General features: G+C 39.6%; 1 long non-coding RNA gene across 1 annotated transcript; it reads left to right on the top strand.

The window, feature by feature from the left end:
• Positions 1 to 407: 407 nt before the first annotated feature.
• Positions 408 to 9,064, top strand: LOC146543438 (uncharacterized). Its single transcript, XR_014886411.1, has 3 exons — positions 408 to 2,609; positions 3,890 to 3,958; positions 6,606 to 9,064. It is a non-coding gene; the product is annotated as an uncharacterized LOC146543438 (long non-coding RNA).
• The last annotated feature ends 1,583 nt before the right edge of the window (positions 9,065 to 10,647 follow it).

The raw sequence follows: 10,647 nt of genomic DNA on the forward strand, positions 1-10,647 counted from the left end.
CCCAGTGATGTGATTTGCTGTGATTTGCTGTATTCATCATTTCCCCATAAATATCTTCATCTGTGCCCCAGAAAATTCAATATATGAATCCATGGAAAAGCCTCTTATTTAATTTTCATTTTTTCATGGGGGGCAGACATGGATTAGGACCAAAGCATAATTAACTCCAGGTTTGGCTGCAGAGATGTGAGCACTGGTGCCAACTGAAGGGCTGTGGTTTTCTGTTCTTTGTTCATGTCTTTGTCTCCTGGATTGAACTTTAGGTCCCAGCTGTGCCCCTGAGGACACTTGAGGGCAGTAGATCTTTTGTTCCACAATGAAGACTGCTTCTTTTGGGAAAGAGGAAATAAAAGCAAAGCAACAAAAAATAAATCTGGAGCCAGTCCACTTTCAATAGCCTTAATGTTCTGCTCTTTCAGAAGGAAAAAAAAAGTCATGAAAAATGAAAAAGATACTTCTCAGATGTATCTACTGAAGAAATTCATTGGAGGTGGAATTATAAAGCAGGACTTTCGGTTGAAACCTGTTGTTTTTTTTTTCCTGGTGTGTTTAGCACCGGGAAATCCATTCTGATATCTGTGTGCTGAGTCAGTCAGCTCCCCAGCCTGATCCCCCCACTGCTCTCACTGCGGACTTCAGTGAAGGATGGGCTTGGTGGAGGAACCTCCTCAGGAGGAGCAGCCCCAGCTGGCCAGGTAAGAGAGGCTGAAGATACAAACAGCAGGTGAGCTGGGGCCAAAAACTACCAAAATCCAAGCTCTGCCTGCCTCTGTAAGGAAGAACAGAGCCCACAGTTGTGTTAGCGAAGTAGTGAACATTGCACTGAAAATGGAAATGACTTCACCTTTTGTGTCGCTCCTTAATATTATTCCATAGGCACTGAGAACAGAGAGAGTCAATGGGAGGAGGCCCTAAGAGCCCTCTGAGTGCATCGATATTGTGGCAGCCTTCAGAAGTTTGACAATTCCCAATGTGCTGTTTAATAAAACCTGGCATGGATCAGTACAGCAATCCACCTGTCTTTGCTCAGCACTGTGGATGACATCAACAGGGTTTGAGTCGTTCTTCTCACAGTGAAGACTTTCTTTTTGATGCCTGTATGGCTCTAATGGCTCACTGGAAATTCATGCTGACTGGCATGGAGGCACTGAGTTCTATTTTCTATCTATCTGAATACTCAATAGATTTTCATGATGTTCTTAAATCAGTTATGCATTTACATATATCCATTTCTGGATGGTTACAGCTCTCAGATGCCATGCTGGGAGCCTCATATCCTTCTGTATGCCATGGGGCAGCTGGGGGTGGTGGGACCCACACATCCTGACTGCAGCACTGCCCAAACGCAGCCACCTCCTCTCTTCTGCTTATTAAACAGCATTCATCACGGCACAGCTAATGCAGCATGCAGTGAAGTTGGTGTTTGTGCAAGCATACAAAGATATACACCCAAACTATTTTTCCAACAACATTGCTTTTAGCATTTGCCTACTGCTGAACTTAATACACAAGCAGGCACTGCTATTTTTACAGCACTTTTTGCCACGCATTCTGGACACTGGGAACAGTATTTTTCTATTGTGTTTCAAATATCTACAGATATTAGAAGAAATACACAGCTAAGAGCATGCACTCAGCAACAGCCACAATCTGGCTTTACTTTTGGTATTGCTTTGTTATTATCTTAATGATGCAGTTTCCGCGCAGACAAAAGAGAATGACTTTGATGTGAGCTTCGTGCATATGAATATTATTGGCAGAATCTATTTGTTTCACCTTTAGTAAGAAAGGGAGCAAAATATGAAGGAAATATCATGGCATCTATAGGTTAACAGAATTAGGATTTTGCTTTTTTGGTTGCTTTATTTTTTTTTTTTTTTTTTCCTGTTGCATGAGTCAGTGGCATTTGGGGCTCAACATATGCTGGTTTAGCCTTGTGAAAGGCTATGGAGTGCCTGTGTTGATCTTGGGAGGGGTACAGAGAGCTTGGCAGGGTAGTTGCAGTGGGAATTACATCATGTTTTGTATTCAGAACACGTACAGTGGCACTCCCAACATTACTGTTCATAGGCACACCCTGTGGTTTCCTGTTCTGCTCTCCTGATGCTCTGAGTGCAGGGCTGGAAGGGGGCATTTTGCACAAGTTCCTTATGCCTTGGAACAACCCTACAGGAATACCTACATTAGTGAAGCCACACAAAGACAAACTGACACAGCGGGGCTGTAGGAGTGCAGCAGAGGATGACTACAGTTCAAGGAGAGGCTGGGTTCTAACAGCCATGGTACCCTCAGGTCTAAAGGATCAAGATTTAGCAGCATTTGATGGACTCCAGCCCCTGACGAGGTGCTTATGAGACTACAGAATAGGGCCTAAATTAGTAATCAGGCACAATGAGGAATAAAATCCCTGGAGAGAGCAGAGGAAATTTAAGACTAGAAAAGGATGAAGAACAGAAGAGAAAATGAGAAAAGGTGATGCAATCTAAGATCAAACAAAATCTACATGTTTGTCTTACTGCTGGTACTTCTCTTATTTCACAGGCTTTGCTAATGTCATGTACTCCTCCACCATAAAAAGCTGCTCACAGTTACAGTGATGTTTCTAGAAGGTGAGTATATGTATGTCAGGAGAAAAAATAACACTTGCATTGAAGGATGATTTAAGATTATTCTTCTACACTTCTATATAAGATTGGATCTATTGTAACCTTCCTAAACCTTTGTTACCTTTGTAATTTAAACTGACAGGTTAAATGCTAATGCAATTGATAGGGGTGAACAACTGGTCAAGGAACAACCTGATCTGACTGTATAATGCATCGGAGAATTGCAAAAATATGCAGGTCAGATGTAATTTTGACAGAAAATGGCTTGCTGCAAGGGTTTATGTTTCCCTGGATAGTCTTAAAAAGAGTTGGACTCTAGTAAGTACCACATTGCTTGATAAAAATACAAAGTTAAACTTAATGGAAAAAATCCAAGTTCTCAATATCCTCAGATTTCATTATCAGTTTTTATTGGAGCCAGGGTAATAAGATTATAGAATTAAAAGAAAAGTTATACCCATTTTCTTCAGCCCAGCACTTCTAATGTGCAAAAAGAAAGCGGCACTCATTTCTCACCATAAATATACACTGAAAACTACCTGCAAAAAGAAGTGGTCTCTGACCATGTACAGCCTGATTTGGTCCTTATTGAAGCAGAAATTCTGTTACTTCAACAGGCACTGGGTCACAGCAATTACTGATAACAGTAGATAAAAAGACATTGTCTCATGCATTTATCTTGAGTTAATGGTTTTCCACTTGGCTCAGCATAAACGGTTGGTGAGTGAGAGCAGGGTGTGAATCTGGGTGTTCCTATATTAATTGGGTGCCTCGAGCAGCTGCCTGCAAAAGCAGCCTCTCTTTTCAGGTGTAACACACATTCAGGTGAAATGGAAACACCTGGGAGGACAGAGGGCAGTTCAGAGAGTCCTCCTGACCTGCAGGTTTCTACCATCATGCTGCGGAAGTAGCAGCTCTTCTTGGAAACTTCCCATCAAAAAGAGAGTGGGTGAATCCACAGTTTGTCATCACTGACATTATAGTGATGTATTTTTGGTAGGAGAGCATTCAAAAGAGCATTCATTTGCTTTGTTTATAAACTCTGAAATGCCAGAAATTGCTCAGCCTGTGCCAGCACCCAGCACTCCCCAGCTGGAAGAGGTGGGAAGGAGCTCCTCTGACAACTCACAAGCAGGTAATAAACAGAGCAGCACAGAGAGAGAAAGAATGGACAGATAAGCTCCTTCAAAAACAACAACAACAACAACAACAACAACAACAACAACAATCACCACCTTACTTTAAATATTTTACTACTATTTTACTATGTTCTCTTTTTTCAGAGGAAACTTCAGGGTTGAGTTTCTCCTTCAGACACTGCAAGTGCTCCCTGTATTCTATTCTTCAACCATGTAAGTGCTTATAAAAGAAAACAGAAATGTGAATAATTGCCTCGGTGCTTTTAAATACCTTAAAAATAATAATTCAGGGACTCCTGTATGAGATGGAGCTGTCCCTCACTGCTTTAACCTGTGGAGTAGGTTAGCATAACATGGAATCAATTATTGTACTAGACACATAAAACTGTCAGGTTTAATACTTAACTGCCTTGAATGTTTGATTTCCAATCGCATGTGTGAATCTCCAGAAAGACAGAAATATCAGACAGATTTTGGTGGAAGAAATGACTTTGAGTAACCCTAGTTACAAAGGGAAATCTGCAATGAGTGATGCACCCTGGGAACAGGAGTCCTTTTTTAATCAAATATTTCCCAGTCCCTTAAAGTAACACAGAACACAAACTGCAGAACAAATATTAAGTTTCTATTCTGCATTGTCATAGTTGAGACACCATCTCATTTCTTTGTCAGCTTGTCTGGAACCAGCTCTGCTTTAGCTGGGACATTCTTCCCATTCATTTCCTTTTTTCTTAATTTTATTTCTGTAAACAGACAGAAAAAAATCAGAAACACAAAAAAACTGCCTTGACTTTCACGGCTCTTCTAATGCTTACAACTAATATAATGTTATATTATTTATTATACACAATGGAAATAATTATTATTACAGTCTTTCCCCTGTCATGTGCTTTATTACATGACCTTGTTATGGCCAAGGTTGCAATCTGACAATGCTCACTGCATCAGTAGCAGTGACTACTGGCAGGGAGTCCTTGGTTTGGGACTCTAAAACTGATGGATTAAACAGCATTAAGGACAGTGAAGTGCTAATACTGCGCTAATGGACACTAATATTTCAAAATATCTCACAAGTAGAACCAAAACAATCCAATGGGCTTCTCAAATCATGCAGGGTCTGTTTGGAAGCTCCTGGTCACTTGACAGCTTTGGTGTATTGCTGCAAGTCCAGAAGCACTTGCTACCTGTAGTCCATAATAAGTTGGTAACAAAGAGTGATAACACTATGAAGTGGAAGAGATATTCATCTTGGCATATTTCAATCTAGAAGTGTCGGTCCTGGATTGATTCATTCTCTGAAGTATAAACCTCCACTTAAGAAAAAAAAAAATAGAAAAAGTTTAAAGAAACCAAGATTTATCCTCAAGATCACTACTCATTTTCTTTTAGAAATTACATTCTAGACAATAAGTGATCACAGACCTGTGAATTGAATTTTAACTTTCAGGCAATACATTAGGGCTATAACAAAATTTAAGGACGATTATCATAGAAAAATAACTGTAATGCTTCAAGGCTGTAATAACCATCTCCTTTTTATCATCCATACTACCATCAGGCCAAGAAACAGTGAATTCCTTTAACGTTATTCTGCCATAACCTTTAACTACATGCATTATTTCAAACATCTGAAATAATGCTTTATACGGCACAACAGAAAAATACATTTGCCACTCACTGCACACCATAGTTGGCTAAACCCAGATGAGTACAAATGCTTAAATCTGCTGTGCGTATCGTAGATATACATCTATTCCCTCTATTGTGCTGTGGAATGACCTTTATGTGATAAGCAAGTTGAAGGAACATTAGAAAACATAAGGTTTGTACTTTAAGTCAACAAAGGCTCTTTCAGTTATACCATCATTATAAAACTGTACTGCTTATCCAGTTTTGGGAGGGCTGTACTTGGTAGCTCACACACACTTTATGTGGAACCTACAGCATAAATACTCTGTGGGTTCAGTATAAAAATATGTTTGTGATATACCTTTCTGGTGTCCTTTGTGTTCTTTCACGAAGCGTTTATTCCTGTTATAGCAAGTAGGTGCCAACGCATAATACCAACACCATACACAGAGCATCTTGATAAATAATCACACGTATGCTCCAGCGGTTTTGTGCATAAATGCTCCTATATATAAGTTACTACAGCCCAGGGCCCTGAATGGATCAAATTTGTAAACACATCACTATATTTCTTACCTCTGTTGAAGTATATTATGATAGCAGTGCAGGCATTTATCTAGACTGTTGATATAAAGGTTTCTAGCCACACGAGCAATGCATATTGCATTATGAAATTCTGTAATAAACTGCTTGAAATATTACCAGAGACAGAGCATGCTGGAAAACATTGAGTGAGCCCCGAGGTGAAATGGTTCCTACTGAGTACAGAGTGCTTTGGATCAGGCCTTGGAGGATACTACCTATAAAATAACACGTTTGAAGAACTTAATTGTGATTTCCTCAATGTCACCATGTCACTCTGAAAACCGGATGCTTTAGTTCAGTGAAAGGTCTCAGCAGTGCAGTACAGCTTTTTGTTAAAGTTTAACTGCTTCAAAGAATTTGGAAATGTCATTTCTATGAAATCGGGCATCGCCTTGAGTTGTACTAAAGGACTTCATGTCACTGTGAGCATGTAAACAAGTGGCAAGGCTCTGGTTCTTCACTTTGGTGAGACCAGCTTTATGCTTCTGTAGGAAACTTGCCCAAGAGATCTTTGCTTCCAAAATCTGCTTAGAGCATCAGCCTCCACCACAGGGTGCCAAGGAAGAGACACTTGTGTTCAGCCTGAATGAAAAAGAATAGAGCTCCAAAGCTATTATAATGTTGTTCTACATCTCCTCTGCTACAGCACACAGCTGGTGGTGACACGGGAATGAGATCCCAGCAAATCGAGGTTTATTGGAATATTTTTCAACTGCACTAAGGAAAAGGGATTCAGATGGAAAGGATACAGACGCAGCACAAGGGGCAGCTGCTCTCCTACTGGGTAAGCAAAAAGTTATTGGACTTCAGTCTAATTTTTCTGTGATTTCTTCTGTGACCTTTTACAAGCTACACAGAGTCTGCCCAAGGAAATCGCAAAATGATTTCTATTGGCTTCAATGGGTGAGAGATTAAGGTTCTAATTTCTCTTTGAATCAGTGTTCTCATTAGTAAATTACCAGCCTCAAAGCTTAATGTTTCCAATGCTCTTCAGTATCCTTGAAGGGAAATTGATACTGGAATGTTAACTGTCCTCATTGCCAACAGCCATATAGCATACAAATCTAGATTAATATGAGCATTTCAGTGGTGATGACAGCACTGTAAAATCCATACCTATGTTCCCACTACCCTAGAAGAACTAGACAAGAGTCAAAGAGATTAAACGTAATAGCTAAAGAGAAAGCTGATTTCTCAGCAGGTGCCTTGTATTTCCTGCAGGCTTTACTACAGTTTAAGACAGATTTTCATTTGCTGTCATCAGAGACTCTACTAAACTACGAATTTCATTCACAGAGTTAATCAGCAAGTTCACTTTGCCTGGATTTTAAATTTCTGGAGCTGAATGTTCACTTTGTTACAGTACTTAAGGGCTTATAATGTCCAAACAGCATTATGAACCTCAAGCTCAAGGAAAAGTATAAGTTGTTCATGCTCATGTTCAGTGGTCATCTTCTGTATAAACATCTGAAAGGAAAAGGTGAAGATTTCAGAGTACCCTTCAGTAGAGAAGAAACTAAAAGACTTATGGGGAATTTTCTGGTGAGCTAAGTATTTCAAAGAAGGACAATTCGGAACACTTTCCAGCACAAGATCATTAAATCTGAGTGATACAGTGGGTTTCTTTTGTTATCCTGGATATTAATTAACAATCAGCAGATTGTGGAAAATATATGCCTATAGTTTTTAGCCTTACTTAAGATAACAATGGCATTTAACCTAGTTAGATGTTCTAAAAGCAGTTTTTGTTATAGTTTGTTTTTTTTTTTGTCATATGATGTTTGCATCAGAACAAAGGTTTTATATTTGTATGGGAACTGTTGATCATGGCCTGAACCTCTGATTGAGCACCTGAGGCAAGGAATGAGTCAGCCCTGGGAGCACAGGTGAAGGCAATTCATCTGTGCTACCGGAAGGGGTAGAACCTTTCCTAGATCCATTGAAGTGCTGACTGCCATTGAGCAAGGATCTCTTTCTGGAGATCACCCCTCGTGGAGAGTATTGCCAGCCTACAACATCGGTGAGCATTTTTCATTTCTTATCTTTCTACCACAATAATCCTACTTACCCTAACCTTTGTATACTTATTGATTGTACAGTATTGTTTAGGTCTTGTGTGCTAGACTCACTAGAGTATTCTGAACTCTGTAGCTGTGATTTTGGTTCAGATGCTAAAAGGAATGTCCTCAAAACCTCAACTCAGATGTCTCCAAACCCCAGAGTTATTGTCTGCTTGGTTGGCTGAACGGATGAGCCTGCGTCACAGCTGATGATGTTTCCCATAAAGTCTCCATAAACTTATTGGAGTAGGGCTTAGAAAGCAGCTGCTTTCCTTTCCCAGTGTGTGTGCTTTAGCCTGTAGTCACCATAACCACACTTACCACAGAGCACCAAATCATTCCTTGCACCCTTACTCTTGGAAAACACAAACTAAATGTAGCTATTGTGAAATCCACTGTTGGAATAAGTACCTATCTCCCTCATCCCACACTATGCTTCAAAACAACCTCCTTTTGCCATCACCCATTAAAAAGCCTATCCTTGCTCTATCTCACATATGGTCATTCATACCCACCTTTTCAAACTATCTACACAATTCCAATACACTCCTCTTAGCCCTCTGTGCACACAATTAACCCATTCTTTGACACACGAGTTATCCAGAATCTCCCAGTGTAGATTCAATTGTATACTGGGTGAATGGGTGACTGGTGCTATGCATAAATTTTGTAACAAATGACTTCATCCCTTTATTAGTGATAATTAGAATGGTAATTCTTAGACTGTGACAGATGGTGCAGATATTTTGGAAGACATCTAGAATCTAGGCAGCAGATAAACAATATTTTAAAAATATTAGTGATATCTAAATTGAAAATTTAAATTGTGTAGAAGTCAGAACAGGCTTCAAAACCTAAGGGGCAAAATTTGAGCATGTGAGGTAGATAAAGATATACAAGTCTAGAAAGATTAACAGCCCGTCTGGTATGGTCATGCTGCTGTCATTACTGGGATAAGAGGTACCCACCTGTCTATACGACTATTTTATTTTCCCTTGGTCAAAACACACCTTGGGGCACAATCTTGAGCTGACTGTGCTGTTCTCAGGAGAAACAAGCAGATGCTTCAGTAGATCTTTCTCTTTTACACTGGCATGACACAGTATAAATCACAACTCTTCTTTTTTCATACTATTACGTAGTACTATCAGTGATGGAATATTATTATTTGCAACAACCATTCATGTACTGTCTGCACCATCTGAATGTCCCAGCTGGAACTGCATAGGTTAAGGCCCCAAATCAATCCTTCCTGCTAACAGCCTGGGGAACAGGCAAGTGAGTTTCCCACAGAAGGAGAATTCTGACTATCTAAAAGTATAAAAAGGGTACAGACCTGACAAGTTTCATTTATTTCATTCCTCACATTTCTGATTTTTGTCTGTTCTGCACCTCAGGCAATTATTTTAACACTAAATGCAACAGTGCACATACACTCATACCTTGTACAAAAAGTTCCTTCATAAATACCTCAGCCACGTAAGCCCATCAACAGTTCTCTGCGAGAGGGGGTTGAAGGTGTGTATCCACTAGCATTTCTTGGCAATGAGTCCTTATAGCTTCATTCCTGTGAGAATAGAATGTGCCTTTTCAGTAGATTAAAAAAGAAACCTCCATCTTCGCAGCAGAGTATCACTTGACACGCTTGTTGATTTACTCAACTTATTTTTCATTCCATAATTCTTCCAGGCTGTGTTCAAATGATCTCATCCTGCATTTGTTTGATGAAGGTTACCAATCTGGAAAATCCATCTACTTCCACCTTCATTATTATGACTGATATTTCTGCTGCTCTGTTTACCTGCCTTTAATTTACTTCAAGGCTAACATTTGTTTTTGGCCTCATCCACGAGGGATCCAGCAATACCCTTCCCCCTGTCTCCACCTAGGCAGTGAGAACCTCTGCAAGACAATGAATCTTGGCTTTGCAATAGTGTAATGTTCTCATCAGTGTAACTTCTCATCTAGTAGCATCAAGAACTGTGGAAATATTGAGTGGTCAGGACAACTCTAACTGACCCTCAGCGGTCACTGATTTCAGCCACTGCCTGAGAAGTTGAGCAGAAGAACCATTTCAAATCGGTGCAAAGTGAATTTGAGCAACTGCTCAGCTTTAGTGCTCATTACCCCAACAACAGTTCTGGATTAATTTCTAGTCCCAAGGGCCAGCAGGCAATGTGGGCAGAGCAAAATCATTCCTTAGTATTTTAAAAGCCATCTATTTAAAAAAAGTGTTTTATGTTGAATTAATACACATTATTATTAATTATAATTAATTATTATTAATTATAATTAATCCAAACTATTCAACCTGGCCATATTTCTTTACCACTAGCATTGTACGTGTCATCTGTTGTTTCACCACCTGTTAATCTGTCTGTGCTCTAGCTGTAGATTTGATTTATAAAGATGCCTATATCTTACTTGTTTGCTACATGTGACCAATAAAATTCCAATCACTGCCTGTCTTCTCATGGAACACCCACCTATTAGTTTAAATTCTGAAAGACAGGAAACAAGAAAAAGAAATAATTCCCACAACTGTCATTCACACGTTTCTACCCCTTTATCATGACACAACAGGACACTGTTCAAGTATGTATTTTGATTTACAATTTTTCACCGCCC

The sequence above is a fragment of the Meleagris gallopavo genome, chromosome 14 (genome assembly GCF_905368555.1).
Source record: "Meleagris gallopavo chromosome 14, MGAL_WU_HG_1.1, whole genome shotgun sequence".
In the NCBI taxonomy this organism is placed as follows: domain Eukaryota; kingdom Metazoa; phylum Chordata; class Aves; order Galliformes; family Phasianidae; genus Meleagris; species Meleagris gallopavo.